Below are 23,481 nucleotides of genomic sequence, written 5' to 3'. Positions count from 1 at the left end.
CTCAGTAACCCATTCATCAATCATCAAGAGAATCAAATGGGCAGCAAATTGATCCATTCTTTTTCAACTTTTTCTTACGTGGACACATCAGGGCATTCCAGAAAATCTAGCATCATAAAATGTTTCTAGACTATACTAATCAGGATTGTTTCTACTTCAGTTGACAGAAACCCAAGTCAAACTAGCTCAAGCAAAAAAATGGGAATTTATGGATTCAGTTGAGAAGCTTAATGTGTAGATGGTTCAGGTAAGGCTGGATCCAGGTGCTCAAATCAGGTGCTCATGTCTCTGTCTCTCTTTCTCTACTCTGCTTGTATCTGATACTCTTTGAATGTTAGCCTCAATCTTTCCTGCTATACAGTCTCTTTCTCTACCACAGGAGAGAGAGCTTCTGGCAGCCCAAAGCCAGCATCCTTAAATTTGCTAATCTAAACAAAGAGGGCAGTCTACCCCCCTAGAGCCCCAGGGAGGCATATTTGTGGACCAGATTGGACAAATACCCATCCCTAAGCCAATCCCTGTGGCTGGAGGGATATAGTACTATGGTTGGCCCAGCCTAGGTCATATGTCCACTTGTGAGGGCAGGAGGAGGTACAAGGCTCTTTAAAGGACAGCCCACCCATGATCACATGAGGTAAGGGAGCAGCTTCCCAAAGGAAGAGGAGGAGGCAAACAGCTGTAACTATCACAGTTTACCTCCCAGATCTCTGAAGGTAATTCTTCCATCTCAACACAGGGGGTACATCATCACAACCCCACAGACAGCCACCAAGGAAGGACTGCAGGTGGATGACAGTTCTCCTGCAATATATGATGATGATCAGTTGTTATAGATTGAATCATGTTTCTTCCACAAATACATGTTCAAGTCCTAACCCTCAGTCCTGTGAATGTGAACTCATTTGTAAACAGGACTTTCAAAGATCCTGTTAGTTAAGATGAGATCAAACTGAATCAGGGTGGGCCCTAATCCAATATGACTGGAGTCCTTATAAAGCAAAGGACATTTGACACAGTGGGAGGAGACAGTAGGAGACAGACAGGGAGAGAGATGGCCATGTGATGGAGGCAGACACTGAGTTATGGTTTGCCACCAAGCCACCACCAGAACCCTACAGACTTCAGAGACAGCACGCTTCTGCTGACACCTTGATTGTGGACTTCTAGCCTCCAAAACTCTGAAATTCCTATTGTTTAAGCCAACCAGTCTGTGGTAATTTGTTACAGCAGCCCTGGCAAACTAAGACAGTGGTACACTAAAGAAACGTTCCAGCTGGCACCTAAAAGACCCTCCAGATAGTAAAAGATTTTCACCCTTTCAAAAGGAAAAGCTGTCACTGAATTCTAAAATAGAGAATCAGAGGATCCAATCACTTGCCACTGCCACCCCCAAGTATAAGAGTCACTTGGTTCAGCTCTTGTGTCTTGTGTTAGCATTTTTGAAATCTGGTCATTTTAAATCAGATCATAAATGGAGCAAGCTTTCATATGGCACTTAGGATGTGCTGGGCACTGTTCTAAGTGCTTTATATTCAGCAGTTCTTGCAACAACCCCACAAAATAGGACCTCTTATTATTTCCATTTTATAGATGAGGAAGGCCAAACTGAATCAGGATGGGCCCTAATCCAATATGACTGGAGTCCTTATAAAGCCAAAAGCTTCCTCATCTATAAAAGAGAGGAGGGAGGAGATCACACCCACAGATATAGCTGGAATTGAATTCCAGCAGTCTAGTTCCAAAGTCTGTGCTCTTAACCCCAAGGCCAGAAACTCTGTGCCTCCACTCAAGATAAATCATAAGGTATGGTGAGCAAAGGAACAGAAAAAAAGTGACAGCAATGAACACGACATTGAAACAAAGAAATCTGCAACAGAATAAACAAGCAGATGTCATAAAATAATCTAGTCACTGAACTGTCAGCTCAGAAGCACGAACCTGTCAGCATAGCCCCAACACTGTGTAGGGAACAGGGACACGGTGTCTAGAGAGGGTATGAGCAATCTGGTTCGTGGAGAAGTTTGACTTCCCAGGTTAAAAACTCACCATACTCTACTGGTGTGCCAGTTTGGATATATTATGTCTCCCCAAAGGCCATATGCTTTAATGCAATCTTGTGGGGGCCGACTGATTAATCTTTCTGATTAGGTGCAACCTCTTGATTGAATGTTTCCATGGAGATTTGACCCCACCCATTCAGGGTAGGGCTTGATTAGTTTACTGGAGTCCTTTAAAGGCAGCTCACACACAGAGCAGCTGAGAGAGACTTCTGGAGAGACACTTGCTGACAGTTTGAGGAGCTAGCCCAGAGTTTTTTCCAGAGAACCTAGGAGAGGACAAAATGCCCCAGAGAGCAGCTGAGAGAGACTTTTGGAGAGACTGAGATGCTTGGAGATGCAGACAGAAGGACATTTGGAGATGCTAAGCTAAGAGAAATCCAGAGACATTTTGGAGAAAGCTATTTCTGAAATGCAACCTGGGAGCAAAGGAACAGCAGAAGCCAGTCATGTGTCTTCCCAGCTGACAGGTGTTCTAGATGCCATCACCATTCTTCAGCAGAGGTATCTTCTTGTTTATGCCTTAGTTTGGACACCTTTATGGTCTTAGGACTGTAAATTTGTAACCAAATAAACCCCCTTTATAAAAGCCAATACATTTCTGGTATTTTGCATAATGGCAGCATTAACAAACCAGAACAACTAGTATGAAAATACCCTCTCCCTTTCCACAGATGCTGGGTCCACAAGGCAGATTGGTGTCTGGGGATAACCTTTCTATACAACACCCAATGCAGTATCTGGCACATTGTCATGCTCAATAAGTGTTTGTTCAATTTCAAAACATCTATGGCCATCTTTTCTTAGGAGAGTCACAAGGGCTGCAAGAGAGGTTTGGTGATTAAGTATTTACCGAGCGCCTATTATGTGCCAGGCACTGAGGTCACAGCAACAACAAGACAGACACAGCCAGTCCCTCACTATGCTTTCTACCTAGCCCTGACTTGTCCCACACATTAGTCACAGTTAAGTCAGAAATTTTAGTGTCTTTTACAAGCAGACCTTATGTGGAGAGTATATACCAATAAAGGCATACTGGTTGGCAAAATATAGAAATACTTCTGTAGTGGTTGGTAAATAGCCACTGCCTAAGTCTCTTGAGCATTCCACCACTGCCCCAGCTTCCCTGGGCCCTCTCCAAAGAGCCCCAGAACTACCCCAGAGTCCATCACCTAGAGGTGTAACCCTGGCCCAGCAGGGGCCCTACAAGACCCTAATCCAGCACTGGGGCCTGTGTCCCTTCTGATTGGTGGAGGCCTATGCTTCTGCACATAAGCACTGAAAACAGCCAAATTGCAAAAGGTGTCCTCCCTGTTTAAACATGCCTTAAACTCACACTTTTCTGCTTGACTGCCAGTACTCTTTAGAAGCATTAGGTCTAGGAAGGAAGGAAGGGAGGGAGAAAAAGAAAAGCATCAGGCACATAATGCGACAATCAGCAACTGTCTGGGCACGGCCTGTTGACGCAGGGAACCTCAAGCCAAGGCAGTACCAAATTACCTCCTCCTCCCCTGCCACCCACTGCAGCTCCAATCAACAGACACCTTCAGAACACAGCCTCAGTGAGACAGACCCAGATGGCCCCACAGTAAAGGTAACAAGAGGGGCCTTGTCACCTCCCCCGGCATCTCACAGGCCCAGCCTCCTGCAGCTGTGTCAGCCATGAAGGAGTGACAGACAGCACCAGGCCAGGAAGTTTCACTCTTCTGCCCATGTGACAGCCTCACTTGCTGGAAAATCCCTCTACCTGCCCAGGTGCCAGGAAAGACTGGCCTGAGAGATAATCTGTGCAAGCAGACTCAGAGGCAGGCAGTTCTCCGTTAAGCACTGTGCACCTAGAGCAGTGATTCTCAACTCTGGCTATATTTAAGAATCATCTGGGGTGCTTTTAAATATAGGTTCCCAGACCCCAATCAATTAAATCAGCATTTTCAGGGGTGGAGCCTGGGCACCAAGTGATTCTAATGTGCCACCATCATTGACCACTGATCCAGTGGGGCCTGCTATGGATTAGGGGGCTCCAGATCCCATGAACCACCTCCACGGCCGGGTCAGACATACCCTAAGGGTTTTAAGAGGAGCAAGGCAGCTGCTACTCTCCTACATTCAAGTCTGCAGCCCAGATGTCATCTCAGCTCTAGGTTCCCCCACTCAACTGTCCATGTGAGCAAACAGCAGATTGAGCAGACTGAGTGGTGAGAGGTATCCCCCTTTCACCAGGGGCAAGGTCCAGAGGATAAAGGCTTCTGGCACTTCGCCTACCCATGCTTGGCAGGCAGTGAGGATGAGAAAGACTTACTCAAATCCTAATATGATATTGCAAATTTTGATAGCATCATTCAATATTGCCTTCCAAAGATTTCTGATTGGTTTTTGTTTTGTAACTACAAAGCTAATTTTTAAAAAAAATATTAGGGATCTATCTATATAGAAATTAAAATTTAAAAGCTGGCTTCTGAAAAGAATATCATAGAAATGAAAAACAAAACAAAAAAAACATACTATAAATAAGTCCTTGTTGTTTCCTGGGCCTGTTTGTGAAGGACCCTGTCCTTGATTCACCAAAAGGGTCCTCATCCACACACACACTAATGCCAGTCAAGCTAGAAAGGAGGGCAGTGGAGACGAAAGATAAACTGCTTTGGGAAACAAGTCCTTCAGGCACTCCTTCCTGGCACAGAACCCAAAATTTTGCCCTTCCCAGGAGGCAGCCGGATTGGCAGAGAACCAGGCCATTGAACTCAAGAACCTCCAAAGGTCTCCTTTATAAAGAAGGATCACATTCCCCATTTTGCTGACAAAGAAACTAAGGTGTGGGGAGGTAACAGGACAAATTCAATGGGAAATGCCTTTTTAGAGAAAAAAAAAATTTACTCTCATCATCTTGAGAGTAAAGAAGAAAACTTCAGACATGCCTTTGGGTAGGATATCGGCTTCAGATTTTACCTCAACTAAGCTGCTGTTAAGTGTATAGTTTCTTGTCTCACGAATCCTGCCACCAAAAAAAGGAACAAATCAATGTGAGTGTCTCAGGTTAAGTACTAAATCCAGGTGGAGTGACAAGGCATTTCCCGTTGTGGGTCACCCTCCAAACTGCCACTGCCGAGAAAGGCAAGGAGGACACAGGCCTCTGTGCCAGATCTCCCAGCAAATCCTCCTTCTCAGAGAAGGACAGCAGCTGGGTGACTGAGCAGTCCCAGGCATAAGGGAGGAGGAAAGAGGAGAAGAAAATGAACCAAGGAAACAAATCAGAGAGCTAAGAAATCAGAAGCACGAACCAAGGAAACAAATCAGAGAGCTAAGAAATCAGAAGCACATGAGTTCAAAGCAGGCTGAGTCCAGAAGGGCCTTCTAGGCCTATAAATGTAGCAAAGAAGTAATGGGGGGCTCAAGAGTTTGGTTTCTCAGTTCAAACCAAAATCAGCCTCCTCCAAATAAAAACAGGATCTAAGTAGATTTGCATGTCCAGTGTGTCTAGAAACAAGGAAAAGCTTTATTTTCATAACTTTCACTTATCAGCATCTTTTAGAAAACTTAATATTTAATACGTAATTTGGGCAAGCTGCAACATCTTTGGGTCTCAACTGCCTCATTAGTAAAAACGGGACTAAAGTACCTGAAAAGCAAAGGGCTGGAAGGGCCCTTAAGCTCCCCAATGTTCAATTATATGAACTATTGAGGAATACAAGTTATTTATGTAAAAAATATGTGCCTAAACAAGCTATCAGTAAAGTATACTTTAAAAACACTTCAGAAATCACTATTAGAGAAATTCCATTGTCTACGGAGTAGTAGTTCTCAAAGCCTGATTCCAAAGCAAATCATTAGCATCACCTGGGAACTTGTTAAAAATGCAAATTCTCAGGGCCCTCCCTGACCTACTGAATCAGAAACTCTGGGGGTGGAGCCCAGACACCTGTTTTTCAACAAGTCCTTCAGGTGAACCTGATATGCTGCAATGGTGACTCATTTGTATTTGTTTCAAATATTGGATTTATCTGCAGGAATATCTGTCACATGGTTCTAGAGCCTTTACTTTGAAATGTCAGTATCTGTTTCAGAGAGAACTGAAAACTCCAACTGGCCTCCTCTCTGTTCTAACACCCCCACCTCAGGGCCTTCGCCCTGGCTATTCACCCTGTCTGAAACACTGTCCCCCAACCCGTACAGGACTTCGCTCAAACATCACCTTCTCAGTGAGGCCTACCCTGCACCCCTGACTCCCCTTACCCCTGCTTTATTTTTTCCAAAGTTTTTATCTCCTTCTAAAGCACTATATAATTTACTTAAAATAATATATAGCTATATAGTGTTTTCTGTACGTCTCCCCCCACTAGAAAGTAAATTTCACTGAAAGCAGTCTGTTTTGTCTTTAAGAGTGCCTGGAATAGTCTCTCTCCACCACAATGGAGAGAGAGAGAGATTTTAAAGTGTGACCAACTGTATGTGCATGTGGCACTTCATTCCAAAAGCACATGCCCTCAAGTGATCATGATGTAGAAGATATGAACCTGCTGTTCTCTTCACCAGGCTCAGTTACAGCAGTTCTCTCCAAGTATAAGCACTTCACCACTACAAGCAGGATTCTGGGGATTGAGACACTTTTTTTTTGGTAGAACATGGCCCATATACACAAGCCAAGTATTTCATCTAGTGCCTAGCCAAAGAGCAGCAACTGAGCTTATAAAGACCAGCTTTCTTAAGCTTATTGAGAGATAGCAACATTTCCAGCACTGCAGGTAAATAGTGTATATTCTTTCTGATGGGAAATTTGAGGGACTTTTGAGGGCAATACTGACTTTCTACATCTCTAGAACTTCACCCTCGCATACAGGGCAAGCTTGCTTACAGAGGAGAGTTCTACTGAGGAAACGACATCTGCACGATGGGGACGCTTCTGATCAGAGCAGAGGGCCAGGAGGTTACCGGGTGGCAGGCAGGAAGGCGGCAGCAAGGAGGGCAGGAGCCATGCAGCTTTTTAGTTCTTCCAAAGGTTCCTCCGTAACTAATATGCTCACATCTCTATTTCTTGATTTATTCATTATAAACACTATTTGTTAACTCCCACTGTGGGAGACTTACCTATATTTGCCTCTACTTTGCTTCCTTCTCTCCAAATATGGCCAAAGTTGATAATCTTACATTCTATTATGTAATTATAATTATGTTTTCCATGCTTCATATTTAAGTCAATTCTCAAACATTAAAAACTAGTAAATTACATTGAAAATATTATGATTAATAGTGCAGGACCATGAATTGTGATTGCACCTAAAGAAGGAAATGTGGTTCTCTGTCATGAAGTCTGTGCCACTTGAGAAGAAAGTTTCAAGAGCAAAGAGCAAATGGCTCTCTATTTCTTCTCTTCCTCAGTTGCTGAGAACCAAGACTATTTTGGTTTGCTTCATATTTAGACTATAACTTTCTTGTATGCTTTATATTTTCCCCAGTGTTTCTATTAAGAAAAAAAAAAAGAAAAGGTACATACATCAGCATCAGTTTGTTAGAAGTTCTTAACTATACAGGTTGTGTAATGGAATCCACTATTTTCTTGAAGACATTCTTGGCTTCTTATTCTGTTACCAGTCAGCTCCACAGCTGTTATACTGGGATTTCTTTTCTTTGCCCTACTTGCTGTTATTAGCATGGTTTCTTGGATCCAATATTTTCATTTCTTGATCACTTATATCGTTTGGCTGAAGAATATCCTTCAGTAATTTTTACTTTTTGGAAAGGCTAAATGGGCAGTAAACTTCCTGAGTCCTTGCATTCTGAAAAAGTGTTTATTTTACTCTTACATTTAATTGATCACATGGCTGGTAGAGCAGATACCACCAGCTTTTACCAGACCCATCATTCCCCACCCCCATACTTCTCATAATAGCATCTGATTTTGTACAGGTATTCTCCTCATCCGTGTGCTCACAGGGGTTTGCTCCTGACTGATCTAATTCATTATCCTTCCAGTATTGGCTTAGGAACAAGCATGGGATATGATTTGGTCAATAAAACATGAAGGAAGGTCTGATGGGGCTTCTGAATAAGAGATATTCCCAGCTTCCTTCTGGATGAGGTGACTGGAACTTCTCTGGACATCTTGTCACTAGAGTGGAACCAACAAGCTAAGGATAGCACAGCAGGAACCTTGATTATTACTCAGCATTACTGAGCTGGTGAATTTATCAATCCTGGACATGCCTTACCTCTGAATTTCATATAATGTGAGATAATAATACATTTTCTTCTTGTTTAAGCCACTACAGCATTGGTTTTCTGTTCCTTGCAGCCAAAAGTGTCCTAATTAATACAGAATCTAATTAATATAGAATCTTGGGTTTATCTTCTCTTAGAACTTTGAAAGCATTTGTGGTAAGCTGTATTATATATCCCAACTGAGTCACGTTCTAAATCTTAATCCACATCCTTGTGTGATCCCATTGCAAAGAGGCCCTCTTGAAGAGGTTGTTTTTAAGATATGGCCCAACCAAATGAAAGGGGGTCTTAATCCAGACTACTGAAAGCGTCATAAAGAGAAAGCCTCAGGGAGGTGCTGGAAGCAAGATGTCAGCAGGAATCCACAAGAGAATCTACATCACCATGTGATGGGAAAACCAAGGAAACCCAAGGATTGCCAGCAAGCCAGCACCAGAATGCTACTGACCCCAGGGGGAAGCAAGCCTTCTAACCTCCAAAACTGTGAGACAATAAATTCCCATTGTTTAAGCCAAACCATCATGTGATATTTGTCATAGTAGCATGGAAAAGTAAGACATTATTCCATTGTCTACTAGCACCCACTGTTGATGATAAGTAATATGTAAACCTATTTCTCATTTCTTCATAAATAATCTTCTTTTTTCTCTTGTTGAGAGGTTTTATGCCTAGACTGTTGACATTTCATCAGAATATGTATGGGTTTGAATCTTTCCTCATTTGTCCTACTTGGCACTGAGTGGAGCCCATATAAATGAAGAATTTGATTCATTCCTTAGTTCAGAGAAATTTTACTCTTATTTCTTTGAATATTTCCTTTGTATCTATTAAACAGATATTGGACCTTCTCAAACTATCTCTATTGTCTTTTTACATATCTCTTATACTCACCATTTTTTGGTATTAGACTCTGAAAGATTTTCTCAATTTAATCTTCCTGTTCACACATGTGGAATTTATCAGCACCATTTCTGTAATTCAGAAATTTTACTGTATTTTTAAAAATTTCAACAACCACATTTTTAATTTCTGAGACTTCTTTCGTGTCTTCTAACTACATCATTTTCATGGTAGCATGTTATTTTTTATCTCTGTGAAAATCTCTATTACTTTTATTATCTCCATATACTCTGAGATGACTTGTTTCTTTATCTTGATCTTTCTCTTTTATGTTTTTGATTTCCCTCAGACATCTGGTGGTCCTTAGTTGATTACTGATGAAGGACTTTGTAAATTAATATAGGTAGCTCATGTGGGTTTCCTTTGCAATTAGGGAAGTCTTTTTGCTCTGAACGTGAGGGCAGATCATAGCCTTTGTGGGGAGAGGTCCTTCTCTTTGGTATATATGGATAGGGTACAGGCAAGTAGATTTGAAACCCTACAAATGCCAAAGTAGAGTAGGACACTTAAATGCATTTACCTCTGAGCCTCAGATGACTCTCCATTTTTACTCTCTGGCTCTACCTCAGGCTTTCTTTTTTATTTTATGGGTATACCTCCAAGTGTGACTCTGCCTTGCTTCCTAGTCCCAATTCTAAATCTTGGGCTCTCTCTCCACAAATCTTTCACAAGTTTAGAAAACAATTATTGGAATTCAAGCTACTCTATACACATGCAAGAAAGGAATGAACTGCCTAGCCCGTATGTTCTGAGGGCATCTCTCCAGTTAACCACCCAGACTCCTTCCCCAAAGCTCACTCTTACTCTCTCTATGTGGCAATTCTTGGAGTCTATCTGAAGAAAGTGTCCCACTTCCAATATAATCTCCCATTTGAGTTCTAGGTTGTGGTGTCCTACTGCGTATTACAACCTTGAAATAACAGAATGCAAATCTATGTAATTTCCACCTTCCAGAAATTTGACAAAATCTCTTGTCTACCCACAAAACTCCCTCTTGTTTTCAGAGCTGTTATGGATTTGATTATTTCTACATATCTTTACTGTCATTTCAGTGAGTTCTAGGAAGACAAGGTAGGCAAATGAATATTCTGAGTCTGTCAACTTGAACCAGAATCCTTAATATATTTCTATTAACACAAACTTTCCCTGCCATTTTTGAAAATGTAAGGAGTTTCAGAGCATCTAGGAAAACCCTGAAATTGTATGACAAATGTGATATGAATGTGCATGTGTGGATTTTTCTAGGGAAAGCAGTCATAGCTTTCATAAAATTCTCAAGTGGTTTGCAACCCAAAACAGGTTAGGAAACTAAGGGGGAAATGAATAAGACAAACAATTGTCATTGGTTCAAGTGAAAACCATATGATAGGGATGGTAATGGGTTAGAAGTAAAAATTGATAAACTGGCTAAAATTTCTAAAGTCTAGACTAAAATGTATAAAGTCCAGTTCATTTTCTCTCTAACCAGATGTTCCAGTTTACCAAAGCTGCCGTTATACAAAGTACCAAAAATGGATAGGCTTTTATAAAGGGGATTTATTAGGTTATAAATTTATAGATCTAAAGCCATAAGAGTATCCAAACTAAGGCATCAACAAGAGGATACCTTCACTGAAGGAAGGCCAATGGCATCAGAACACTTCTGTCAGCTGGGAAGGCACATGGCAAGCATCTGCTGGTCCTTTGCTCCCAGTTTGCATTTCAAAATGGCTGTCTCCAAAATGTCTCTGGGCTTCTGTTTCTCTTAGCTTCTCTCAGCTTTCTTCTGGGTTCTCCTGGGGTGTTTCTCTCTAAGCATCTGGGAGTCCTCTCTTAGCTTCTCCAGGGCAACTCTGGGCTTCATCTCTTGGCTTAGCGTCTCCAAACATCCTTCTGTCTGCATATCCCTGCGTCTCCAAGCGTCTGGGTTTGTATCGGTTCTTAGCTTCTCCTGGGAGCAAACTCTGGATTACATACTGTAGCTTCTCTCCAAAATGTCTCTCTCAGCTTCTCTGAGCTCCTTCTCTCTGGAGCTCTCTTAAAGAACTCCACTTAACTAATCAAGGCCCACCCTGAATGGGTGGGTTCACACCTCCATAGAAATAATCTAATCAAAAGTTCTCACCTACAGTTGGGTGGGTCACATCTGCATGGAAACGTTCAATCAAAAGGTTCTATCCAATAAGTTTGGATTAAAATATCATGGCTCTTCTGAAGTCCATAACATATTCAAATAGCACACTGGAATTAATTTCTGATTTGACCCCCTATTCCCTCCAAAGTCATAAATATAATCTAGGTTATTTCCAGGTAAACTCAGTCACTTCTGGGTAAAATTAAACATTTTAAGCTCAAACTTGGTCAAGTCAAGATATCACACCACTATCACCCTTTATGCCAAGACTATAAAATATGACTCAGGTATTTGGGGACTTGGTGCTTGAATAATGGTAATCCTGGCCTGGCCTCCATTATACTTGCCTTCCTCCCACCTTGTCTTTAGTCATTAGCCTCTATTCCCACCAAATCCTCCACTGATGTCCATGGACTTCATGCTGACCACCAAGCATTAGGTCCAGAGGGGTCACGCTGAATTTTTTTATCTCAATCACAGGCTCTTTCGGATTTGTGGCTTGCTTGCTCTCAGTCTCTCCACGCTTCCCTGCTACTTCAAAACTATCTTAAAGTGCAGGAGTTTTGGACACTCTCCTTTGCTACTCTCTAGTCTCTGCCCTTGTGTACTTTTGATGGTGCTGTACCATGCTGACACAAGAACATCTTTACAAGGTTTCACCCTGGGCAACAGTGGAAATGGGATGTGAAGTAGGCATGTTCCTGCTCTGGATTTGCCTCACTCCACCATCAAAGCTCATCCCACTGCAAAGAGGTGGGACACTGGATATCTTTAAATGAACCCACTAGAACATAAGCATTAGCACATCTCCTCTGATCCTTCCCTGTCTTTAGCTTAGGTTATCTTTAGCTAGTTTATACAACCAGGTTCCTTTGCTCTTCATCCGCTCTGTCATATTTTATTAATTTTAAAGTGTACATTTCCTTACATGTAGCCAGCTCTTAAACTGGGATGTGCCTCCAAATTGGTGACATCTTAGATTTCATGAAATATATTTCCAATCTTTTGTTTATGGCATAACTCTATATCTTGATTCCTTCAAAGATTTGCTTTTGATGTTCAAACTCCAACTCTTACAAATCAAAAAGTCTTGTTTGTCTCTGCTATGAATTTTTAAAATATATATAATTTAAAATCTCAATAGGAGCCTTGATGGTTTCTTTATCTTTATATTCCTGTTACAACAATCCAAATGCCCCCAGGCAATAAATGAATAACAGAATAAGGGGAAAGACGTGGGGAAAACTTTAAGGGATGGAGAGGAGAAAATCTTCTATTAATATTTCAAAATTTTGTCTGAGTTCATTAAATCAGCCCAGGATGCCAAATTCACTAGGTCAAACCTGTAGCAGACTATAACTTTCAGGGAATGCTTTAAGTGCTGCTCAAAATTCTCTACTGAATTATCTCCTAACAGCAGAGGAGAGGAAAGACACCACAGGAATTTTGAAAACATAACTCAAAGCAGCTAACCTAAGAAGCAAGAAATTTTTACATTGCTGGCATAATCTTGAAATACCATGTGAATTTTATTTTGCCCTCCATAATACTCCTCCACCCATATGTGACAATAACTTTTATGAAGAACAAAAATTCAAAACAATTCTCCCCCAAAATTTCAAGTGGTATCCAGAAAGATGTGCCCAGTTAATCCTCTGATTTCATACGCCCCTGGCATAATGCCCCGTATATGAGAAGCACTGCTTTCAGTGAAGGAAACAGGAAGTTTCACAGATAAAGGGATTTTGTTTGTTTCCATCAGAGAGGGATCTTCATTCTGGCACTGCCAGGAAGCCAGTCCTTTTCCACCCAAAGGAAAGCATTTCCTGAAGAGTAGATACATGTTCCTTCCCAGCTGGTGGAGAGTCTGAGAGGTGGAAAGAAAAAGGCTTACTACAAAACAACAACAGAGTTGCACTTGAGCAAGGATGCTCACCTCACAAGGAAAGAAAGGGACCAAGTGCAAATGGTGAGAGTTCAGGCAGGAGAAGAAAAACAGTCCCTGCACAGAGCAAGGAAATTAGCAAAGTATGCAAAGCATGAGCAGAAAGGCAAAAAGGAAGAGGCAGAGAAAGGGAGAAAGGGAATGAATTGATTAGGTTTTATAGCAAAGGCCAGCAAAGTCTGTAATAATAGTGGGAGAACAGAGGACAGGGCCATTTGTAGGTGCTTGTGAGTCCCACTACCAAAGGTCAACCAAAAACACCCATATCCTGAGCTTCAAGGAGAACCTATAACTGCTACAAAGGAACAGCTTCCTATAGAGTATGCTTAGAGAAGCCATTCTGTCCTCTCATTTCCATGAGCTTGTTTTGTCATGACATCAACTCAAGTGAAGTTTCTAGGCCCTGGGAGAGCTGAAATTCCTAGGTAATTTCCAAAATTAACTTGAAATTCTCTGAATCAATGATAAATTTAGGTCTGAAAATTACTTAACCAACTCTTGAATTAATGCAAGTCAGTAATAAGCATGTTCCCTCAAATTGATTACATTAAAAAAGATTGTTGGCTTTCTATTTGCATTTCTTGGGTTAGTTAGCATTAGCTTTGAGTGAGTTCTGGGCAAGGTTCCTGAGTAGTTATGTCCAGAAAGTCCCTATGTGCTTCTTTCATCTGCCCCTACTCTACTCATCTAAAGATGCAACTCAAAACACATCTGTGACTGCCAGGCCTGCACTCTGCCCTGCATGCTGCTGGTGACAAGAAGCTCCACAAAGAGCAAAGCTGGAGAAAGTGAGACCGCTTCCATATAGCATAATTAAAGAAATCCCTGAGGCTCATGGGCCAATCAAATCAAACCTAAACAACACTACCACCAAAGCAAAGAAATAAACCCGAATCTCTTCTCTTCTCCTTATAATGGGGACAATTCTCAGTTCTCAAACTCAGGTAAGGAATACAACTTTACTTTTTTCTAGCACTTTAATTTATATTTAAATCCTCCATTTGCATAGACTTAATTCCAGGCAATTCAGGGTTTTTCCTCCAGCCCCATCTCCCCAGAGTTAAGACTAAATCTCAGGGCCTCTCACAGTGTGTACCGAGGCCCCAGTGGCAGAGTCACCTGGTCCTCAGTTACCCCCTCCCCCCCCCTCCACCCACACCTCCTCTTTCCCCTAGAAAAGGAAGTTTCTTTGTTTCAGTGGTGGTGCTGGTTGGGTTTTGAAGTATGTGGCCTTGAGCCACTGGGATCTCCTAGGCTTGGACTGCTATAACTCAGAATGCTCCCAACCACAAGGCCTCCTCAGCTGCTCTCTAAGGCAACTTCCAAGACTTCCTTGCCCTTTCCAGAATCATGTTCCATGCCCCAGGCCATCATACCTGATCTGCTTCAACAGGACATAAAGCCATTACTAATTTAATGCTCCACAGCGTGCTAGGGATGGGCACCAGGAATCATACCACCCCTCTGGGTTTTGCCTAAATAGGTTCTTAATTTAAGCCATTCTAGTAGATATATAAAGATAGCTCATTGTGGTTTTAATTTGCATTTACCTGAGAACAAGTGAAATGGAGTACCTTCTAATATATTTATTGACCATTTGACTATCCTCTTGTATGAAGTGTTCAAGTTTTGGGCCATTTTTCTATTGGGTTATCTGCCTTTCTCTGTCTATTTATTTGTAGTTCTTAATAATAGCTTTCCCTATTCTGTGGTTTGCCCTTTCATTCTAATGGTATCTTTTCATCATCGGAAGTTCTTGATTTTAATTTAATCTAGTTCATCACCATTTTCCTTTATAGTTAGTGCATTTGTATCTTAAGAAATGTTTGCCTATTCTAAAGTTACACAAATATTCTCTTAAGTTTTCTTCTAAGAGCTTTATTTAGACTAACAATACAGCTGAAATTGATTTTTGTGAATGGCTGAGGAAGAGATCAAGGATCATTTTTTTTTTCCATATGGTTACTAAATTGACCCTGCACCACTTATTGAAAAGACATCCCTCAACTGCATTTCAGTGTCATCTTTGCTATAAATCAGGTGACCATATATGTTGTAATCAGGCGATTAGCTGGGTCTCTTTCTAGACTCTCTAATCAGGTGCATTGGGCCATTTATCTATTCTAGCTCCAAAAACACAGTTTTAACTTCTATAGCTCTACAATAAGTCTCCATACCTGGTACTGTAAGTTATCCCTTCTTTGTTTTAATTCTTCACAATTGTCTTGATAACTCTTGGCCGTTTTCTTTTCCATACAAGGTTTGTTGATGTCTATTTAAAATCCTGCTGGAATTTTGAATGGTTTTTCACTGAACTGAGAGAATCAATTTGGGGAAAACTGACATCTTTACAATATTTAGTCAACCAGAATATGAACACTATATATCCCTATATCCCTCCATCTACTTAAGACTTTTTTTTACTTCTCTCAATAATGTCGTCTTTTTTTTTTTTTAGGGTTTTCCAGCTGAAGCCAGAAGCTAGACAAATTCTAAAAGAGCTGTAACAATAATGTCTTCTTGGTTTCAGTATAGAGATCTCGTGTATCTTTATTACATTTATTCCTAAGAATTTGAATGTTTTTGATGCTATATAAATGGTATCATTTTTAGGAGAGGCGGGGCAAGATGGCGGAGTGGTGACGAGCAAAATTTCATCTCTCCTGTAGAGCAGCTGGCAATTACCCAAGAACTATATGAAACAGTGTTTTTGGGGTCTCCAGTAACCAGTCACACATTGGACACAAGTTTGGAATTGGAGGAAAAGCTGAGATTGCAGCGAACATTGTAAGTTCCCCGGACCAGGGATCTGGTGCCCCTCCCCACCCAGACCTCACAGACTGTCTTGCTGCCGGCTCCCTGAAAGGGGGGAAAAAAAAAACCAAAAAACAGCAATCTGCTGAGGGCAAGAAGGGAGGCTCAACCCAGCCTCAACTGCAGAATTAATTAACAAATTAATTAACTAACTTTGGGAGCTGGGGTGCTAAAGAAGGGCTGGGCTCCAAGAAGTGGGGGCACGTAAAAGCGGGCACCCATTCCCAGACTCCAAAAAAGCCATTTTTTTTTTTTCCCTTACATTTTGTCCCTTCTGGCTTCTCACTGATCCCTTATCTTTTTGCATTTCAATAGCCCCCGGCAGGGGTGGAACTGAAGGGGTTGGAGAGTAATTATCAGACAATAGCCCAAAGCATATCTTTAAATGCTCTATTCTGACACTGACAAAACTTCCAGGCTGGGGAAAGACTTTTAAAAGAGACTCTTTTTTTTTTTCCTTTTTTCTTTTTCTTGATTTCTTTTCTACTTTTTTTTTTTTTTTTTTTTTTTTTTAAATCTAAAAGTAATATATGTGGTTATTTTCTATCGGAAAGCCCAGGTTGAGGGACTAGGCTGGGCTTGAGGGGAGACAGAGTACCCACAGTGTCTTTGAATTCCATATTCACTACTGAAGGCCTCCAGCCCCGTCTTTAATTGGCAACTCAGGCTGACCAAGGAATCTACCTGGAGAGGCCCCAAAGAGGAGAGAGGAGAAGGGAATAGTGCCCCTGAGAGACAACTGGAGTTCTGAGGATTGGGAGAGTGGAGGGAGGCCCAGCTCAACTGGCAGTCCTCCTGGGAATTCAGACCCCAGGGGCTGGAATTCAGATTCCAGCTTCAGTCAGCCACGCCCCTGAGAGAACTAAAGTCTCCACACCTCCTTACACTGGTGGGGGAGCTGCGGGCTGGCCAGCGCCACCTGCTGGACAGGAGAGGAAAAGCACCAATTCTAAAGGCCTCATAGGAGGGTCTCATTCTCAGGAAAACTCCATACCCTCCCAATGAGACCTGGGCCTCACTAGACTGGGAAAATCTGACTAGGGTCAACCATATCTGAGGAGACCCACTAACAAAAAGGTTACATAGAGGCAGAGCAAGAAACAGAAAAAACAAGAGGGGAAAAATTCTGATCAACTAAATAGAACCTAAGTTAGAGGTCTAGAATAAGTTGAACTGAATAACAGAGGCCAGAAAACAAAGCCAACCAACAAGAAAACCACTAGGTAAAAGACAGAAAACAAGCTCCAAAATAAACTAATCAAGAGAATCAGAAGCCTAGACAACTTAAGATAACAAGCTATACCAGGAAACACGAAAACATGGACCAGCCAAAGGAACAAACTAATAGCTCAGCTGAGACACAGGAGTGGAGGCAATTAATGCTAAATAAATTTGATGAAATGAAGGAAGATATAGCAAAGAGCTGAAGGATATAAAGAAGACACTGGCTGACCATAAAGAAGAATTCATAAACTTAAAAAAACAAATGGCAGAACTCATGGGAATGAAGGCCACAATGGAGGAGATGAAAAACACAATGGAGGGACACAACAGTAGATTTGAGCAGGCAGAAGAAAGGATCAGTGAACTGGAAGACAGGTCATTCGAATTCATACACACAAAAGAACAGATGGTGAAAAAAATGGAAAAATATGAGCAGGGTCTTAGGGAGCTGAGTGACAACATGAAACGCACAAATATATGTGTTATGGGTATCCCAGAAGGAGAAGAGAGGGGAAAAGGGGCAGAAAGAGTAATAGAAGACATATTCACTGAAAATTTCCCAACTCTTATAAAAGACAGAAAATTAGAGATTCAAGAAGTACAACGTACCCCAAATAGAATAGATCCCAATAGACCTACTCCAAGACACTTACTGGTCAGATTGTCCAATGTCAAAGACAAAGAGAGGATTTTGAAAGCAGCAAGAGAAAAGCAATCCATCACATACAAGGGAAAGTCAATAAGACTATGTACAGATTTCTCTGCAGAAACCATGGAGGCAAGAAGACAGTGGCATGATATATTTAAGACACTGAAAGAGAAAAACTGCCAACCAAGAATTCTATATCCAGCAAAACTTTCCTTCAAAAATGAGGGAGAGATTAAAACATTTTCAGACAAACAGACACTGAGAGAGTTTGTGAATAAGAGACCGGCACTACAAGAAATACTAAAGGGAGTGCTACAGGCTGATAGGAAAAGACAGGAGAGAGAGAGTTGGAGAAGAGTGCAGAAATGAAGATTATCAGGAAAGGTAAAAGGAGAGGAAAAAATAAGATATGACGTATAAATTCCAAAAAACAAAATGGCAGTAGAAAGTACTGCCCTTACAGTAATAACACTAAATGTAAATGGATTAAACTCCCCAATAAAACGACACAGACTGGCAGAATGGATTAAAAAACAGGACCCATCTATATGCTGTCTACAAGAAACTCACTTTAGACACAAGGACAAACATAGACTGAAAGTGAAAGGTTGGAAAAAGATATTTCATGCAAACAACAACCAGAAAAAAGCGGGAGTAGCTATATTAATATCAGACAAGTTAGACTTCAAAAGCGAAACAAGTAAAAGAGACAAAGAAGGACACTATATATTAATAAAAGGGTCAATTCATCAAGAAAACATAACAGTCATAAATATTTATGCACCAAACCAGAATGCCCCAAAATTCATGAGGCAAACACTGCGATCACTGAAAGGAGAAATAGATACCTCTACAATAATAGTTGGAGACTTCAATACACCACTCTCATCAATGGATAGAACATCTAGACAGAGGATCACTAAAGAAACAGAGATGTTGAATTGTATGATAAATGAACTAGACTTGACAGACATTTATAGAACACTACATCCAACAACAGCAGGATACACTTTTTTCTCAAGTGCTCATGGAACATTCTCTAGGATAGACCACATGTTGGGTCACAAAGCAAGTCTCAACAAATTTAAAAATATTGATATTATACAAAACACTTTCTCAGACCACAGTGGAATGAAGTTGGAAATAAATAAAAGGCAGAAGGTCATAAAATTCACAAACATACGGAGGCTAAACAACACCCTCTTAGAAAACCAGTGGGTAAAGGAAGAAATTACAAGAGAAATTAGTAAATACCTTGAGGCAAATGACAATGAAAACACAACTTATCAAAACTTATGGGATGCAGCAAAGGCGGTGCTGAGAGGGAAATTTATTGCCCTAAATGCCTATATTAAAAGAGAGGAGAGAGCAAAAATTGAAGAGTTAACTGCTCACCTGGAGAAATTAGAGAAAGAACAGCAAACTAACCCCAAAGCAAGCAGAAGGGAAGAAATAACAAAGATTAGAGCAGAAATAAATGCAATTGAGAACAGGAAAACAATAGAGAGAATCAACAAAACCAGAAGTTGGTTCTTTGAGAAAATCAATAAAATCGATGGACCACTGGCTAGGCTAACAAAAAAAAAGAGAGCAGATGCAAATAAATGCAATCAGAAATGGGAAAGGAAATATAACTACCGACCCTGCAGAAATTAAGGAGATAATCAGAAGATACTATGAGCAACTATATGCTAATAAACTAGACAACTTAGATGAAATGGACAACTTCCTAGAAAAGCATAAACAACCAACATTAACTCAAGAAGAAACAGATGACCTCAACAAACCAATCACAAGTAAAGAGATTGAGTCAGTCATCAAAAAGCTCCCAAAAAGGTAAAGCTCAGGACCAGATGGTTTCACATGTGAATTCTACCAAGCATTCAAGAACGAATTAGTACCAATCCTGCTCAATCTCTTCAAAAAAATTGAAGAAGAGGGAAAGCTACCTAACTCTTTCTATGAAGCCATCATCACCCTAATACCAAAACCAGGCAAAGATACTACAAAAAAAGAAAATTATAGACCAATTTCTTTAATGAACATACACGCAAAAATCCTCAACAAAATACTCGCAAATCGAATCCAGCAGCACATTAAAAGAATTATACACCATGACCAGGTGGGATTTATTCCAGGTATGCAAGGCTGGTTCAACACAAGAAAATCAATTAATGTAATACACCACATCAAAAAATCAAAGCAGAAGAACCACATGATCATCTCGATTGATGCAGAAAAGGCATTTGACAAAATTCAACATCCTTTCCTGATGAAAACACTTCAAAGGATAGGAATAGAAGGGAACTTTTTCAATATGATAAAGGCAATATATGAAAAACCCACAGCTAACATCACACTCAATGGGGAGAGACTGAAAGCTTTTCCTCTAAGATCAGGAACAAGACAGGGATGCCCACTATCACCATTGCTATTCAACATTGTGCTGGAAGTTCTAGCTAGAGCAATTAGGCAAGAAAAAGAAATAAAAGGCATCCAAATTGGAGAGGAAGAAGTTAAACTTTCACTATTTGCAGATGACATGATTCTATATGTAGGAAATCCAGAAAAATCTACAGCAAAGCTACTAGAACTAGTCAATGAATACAGCAAAGTAGCAGGCTACAAGATCAACACACAAAAATCTGTAGTGTTCCTATACACAAGTAATGTGCAACAAGAGGAGGAAATCAAGAAAAAAATCCCATTTACAATAGCAACCAAAAGAATCAAGTATTTAGGAATAAACTTAACCAAGGACACAAAAGACCTTTACATAGAAAACTATAAGAAACTGCTAAAAGAAATTGAACAAGACCTGAAAAAATGGAAGAACAGACCATGTTCATGGATTGGAAGACTAAATATAGTTAAGATGGCAATTTTACCTAAACTGACTTACAGATTCAATGCAATACCAATTCAAATCCCAACAACTTACTTTACAGAAATAGAAAAACCAATAACTAAATTTATTTGGAAGGGTAAGGTGCCCCGAATAGCCAAAAATGTCTTGAGAAAGAGGAGTGAAGTGGGAGGTCTCACACTACCTGACTTTGAAGCATATTACAAAGCTACAGTGCTCAAAACAGCATGGTACTGGCATAAGGACAGATATACTGATCAATGGAATCGAATTGAGTGTTCAGAAGTAGACCCTCACATCCATGGACAACTGATCTTTGATAAGGCAGTGAAGCCGAAGCAACTGGGAAAGAGCAGCCTGTTCAATAAATGGTGTTTGGAGAACTGGATATCCATTTCCAAAAGAATGAAAGAGGATGTCCATCTCACACCTTATACCAAAATTAACTCAAAGTGGATCAAAGACCTAAACATTAGCACCAAGACCATAAAACTCTTAGAAGAAAATGTAGGGCAATATCTTAAAGATCTTGTGAAAGGAGGTGGTTTCTTAGACCTCACACCCAAGGCACGAGCAACCAAAGAACAAATAGACAAATGGGATCTCCTCAAAATTAAACACTTTTGTACATCAAAGGACTTTGTCAGAAAAGTCAAAAGGCAACCTACACAATGGGAGTTGATATTTGGAAACCACATATCAGATAAGGGTTTAATATCCCGAATATATAAAGGAATCCTGCATCTCAATAACAGAAAGACAAACAATCCAATTAAAAAATGGGCAAAAGACATGAACAGACATTTTTCTGAAGAGGAAATACAAATGGCTCAAAAGCATATGAAAAAATGCTCAACTTCACTGGCTATTAAGGAAATGCAAATCAAAACCACAATGAGATATCATCTCACACCTACCAGAATGGCCATTATCCAAAAAACAGACAATGACAAGTGCTGGAGAGGATGTGGAGAAAGAGGCACACTTACTCATTGTTGGTGGGAATGTAGAATGGTGCAACCACTCTGGAAGACAGTATGGAGGTTCCTCAGGAAGCTAAATATAGATTTGCCATATGACCCAGCTATTCCATTGCTGGGTATATACTCAGAGGAACTGAAACTTAAGACACAAACAGACATTTGTAAACCAATGTTTATTGCAGCATTATTCACAATTGCCAAGAGATGGAAACAGCCCAAATGTCCATCAAAGGACGAGTGGATAAACAAACTGTGGTATATACACATGATGGAATATTATGCAGTTGTAAGACAGAACAAAGACATGGATCATGTAATAATGTGGATGAACCTTGAGGACATTATGTTGAGTGAAGTTAGCCAGAAACAAAAGGACAGATTCTGTATGGTCTCACTAACATGAACAGACATTAATGAACAAACTTTGGGAGTTAAAAGCTGACAACACAGGCGACCAGGAGATAGAAAGAGGGCAGAGATCAGCCATTTGATGCTGAAGGACTACAGAATGTTTAGGATTGATTGCATAGATCCAGAAATAGATAGCATAATACTGTGTGATGGTAGCATGGTATTGTAAGTACACTGAACAAAGATGTCTGTGAGTAAAGCTGAAAGAGGTGGGATAGGAGAATGTATGACACCAGAGGCAAAGATAGATGATAAAGACTGGGACTGTATAACATGGCAAAAACTGGAGTGGCCAATGACTGTTACTAAATATACAAATATAAAAATATTTTTGCATGTGGGAAAGCAAATGAATGTCAACCATGTAGAAATTTGAAAAAGGGATGGTATTCAGGAAAAAACATAATCAAAGCGAACTGGAGTCTATGGTCAACAGTAACATTGCAATATACCTCCATTAAATGTAACAAAGGCAATACGCCAATGCTAAATGTATATGAGAAGGGGATATAGGGGAGTAATATGGGATTCTTGGTAGTGGTGTTATTTGCTGTCCTTAGTAGTATATTGTATTGTATGACATGTTATTTTTCTTTTTATCATTTTTTCTTATTGCTAAAAAAAAAACAAAAACAATTTTTCTTGTAGTAATCAGTATGTTCAAGTGCTGATTGTGGTGATAAATGTACAACTTTATGATGATACCATGAACAACTGATTGTACACTGTGGATAAATGTATGGTATGTGAATATAACTCTATAAAATTGTAGGAAAATATATATATAGGAGTAAAAGTGTTGGAGAAAACATGGTGAGAGGGATGATGCCTCACCAATATGGACTAACTACAATGTGTAAACTCAGAATTGAATCTTAGAACATAGCCTAACGTGGACACAATAATTGTAATAGTCCCTAGATTGTAAGCTCTTACAGCAGTTAACTCTATCCCTGAATTGTAAGGCCTATCTCTAAACTTTGAGATGCTGATCCCCTAGCGTATGTTGTCACAAACATTGGGACTGGCGGTTTGATGTGCTGAGCCCTCGAGCATGGGACTTGCCCTTATGAAGCTCATTACCACAAAGGAGAGTCTAAAGTTGTATGTAATGGTGCCTAAGAGTCTCCCCCTGAGTACCTCTTTGTTGCTCAGATGTGGCCCTCTCTCTCTCTCTAACTGAGCCATCTCAACAGGTGAACTCGCTGCCCTCCCCCCTACGTGGGACCCGACTCCCAGGGGTGTAAATCTCCCTGGCAACACGGAGTACGACTCCCGGGGATGAATGTGGACCTGGCATCGTGGG

At 40.5% G+C, this 23,481-nt stretch overlaps 1 protein-coding gene and 1 pseudogene across 1 annotated transcript in view; both read right to left on the bottom strand.

The window, feature by feature from the left end:
• HIVEP3 (HIVEP zinc finger 3) overlaps positions 1–794 on the bottom strand; it is a 508,675-nt gene extending 507,881 nt beyond the window's left edge. The window contains exon 1 of the mRNA XM_037827530.1: positions 697–794. The gene's annotated coding sequence lies outside the window, so the exon portion shown is untranslated. The remainder of the gene's footprint in view (positions 1–696) is intronic.
• Positions 795–15,683: 14,889 nt separating this feature from the next.
• LOC119528334 lies at positions 15,684–15,740 on the bottom strand (annotated as a pseudogene).
• Between the last annotated feature and the right edge of the window lie 7,741 nt (positions 15,741–23,481).

The sequence above is a fragment of the Choloepus didactylus genome, chromosome 2 (genome assembly GCF_015220235.1).
Source record: "Choloepus didactylus isolate mChoDid1 chromosome 2, mChoDid1.pri, whole genome shotgun sequence".
Taxonomy (NCBI): domain Eukaryota; kingdom Metazoa; phylum Chordata; class Mammalia; order Pilosa; family Megalonychidae; genus Choloepus; species Choloepus didactylus.
This window is presented reverse-complemented; position numbering and strand designations above follow the sequence as displayed.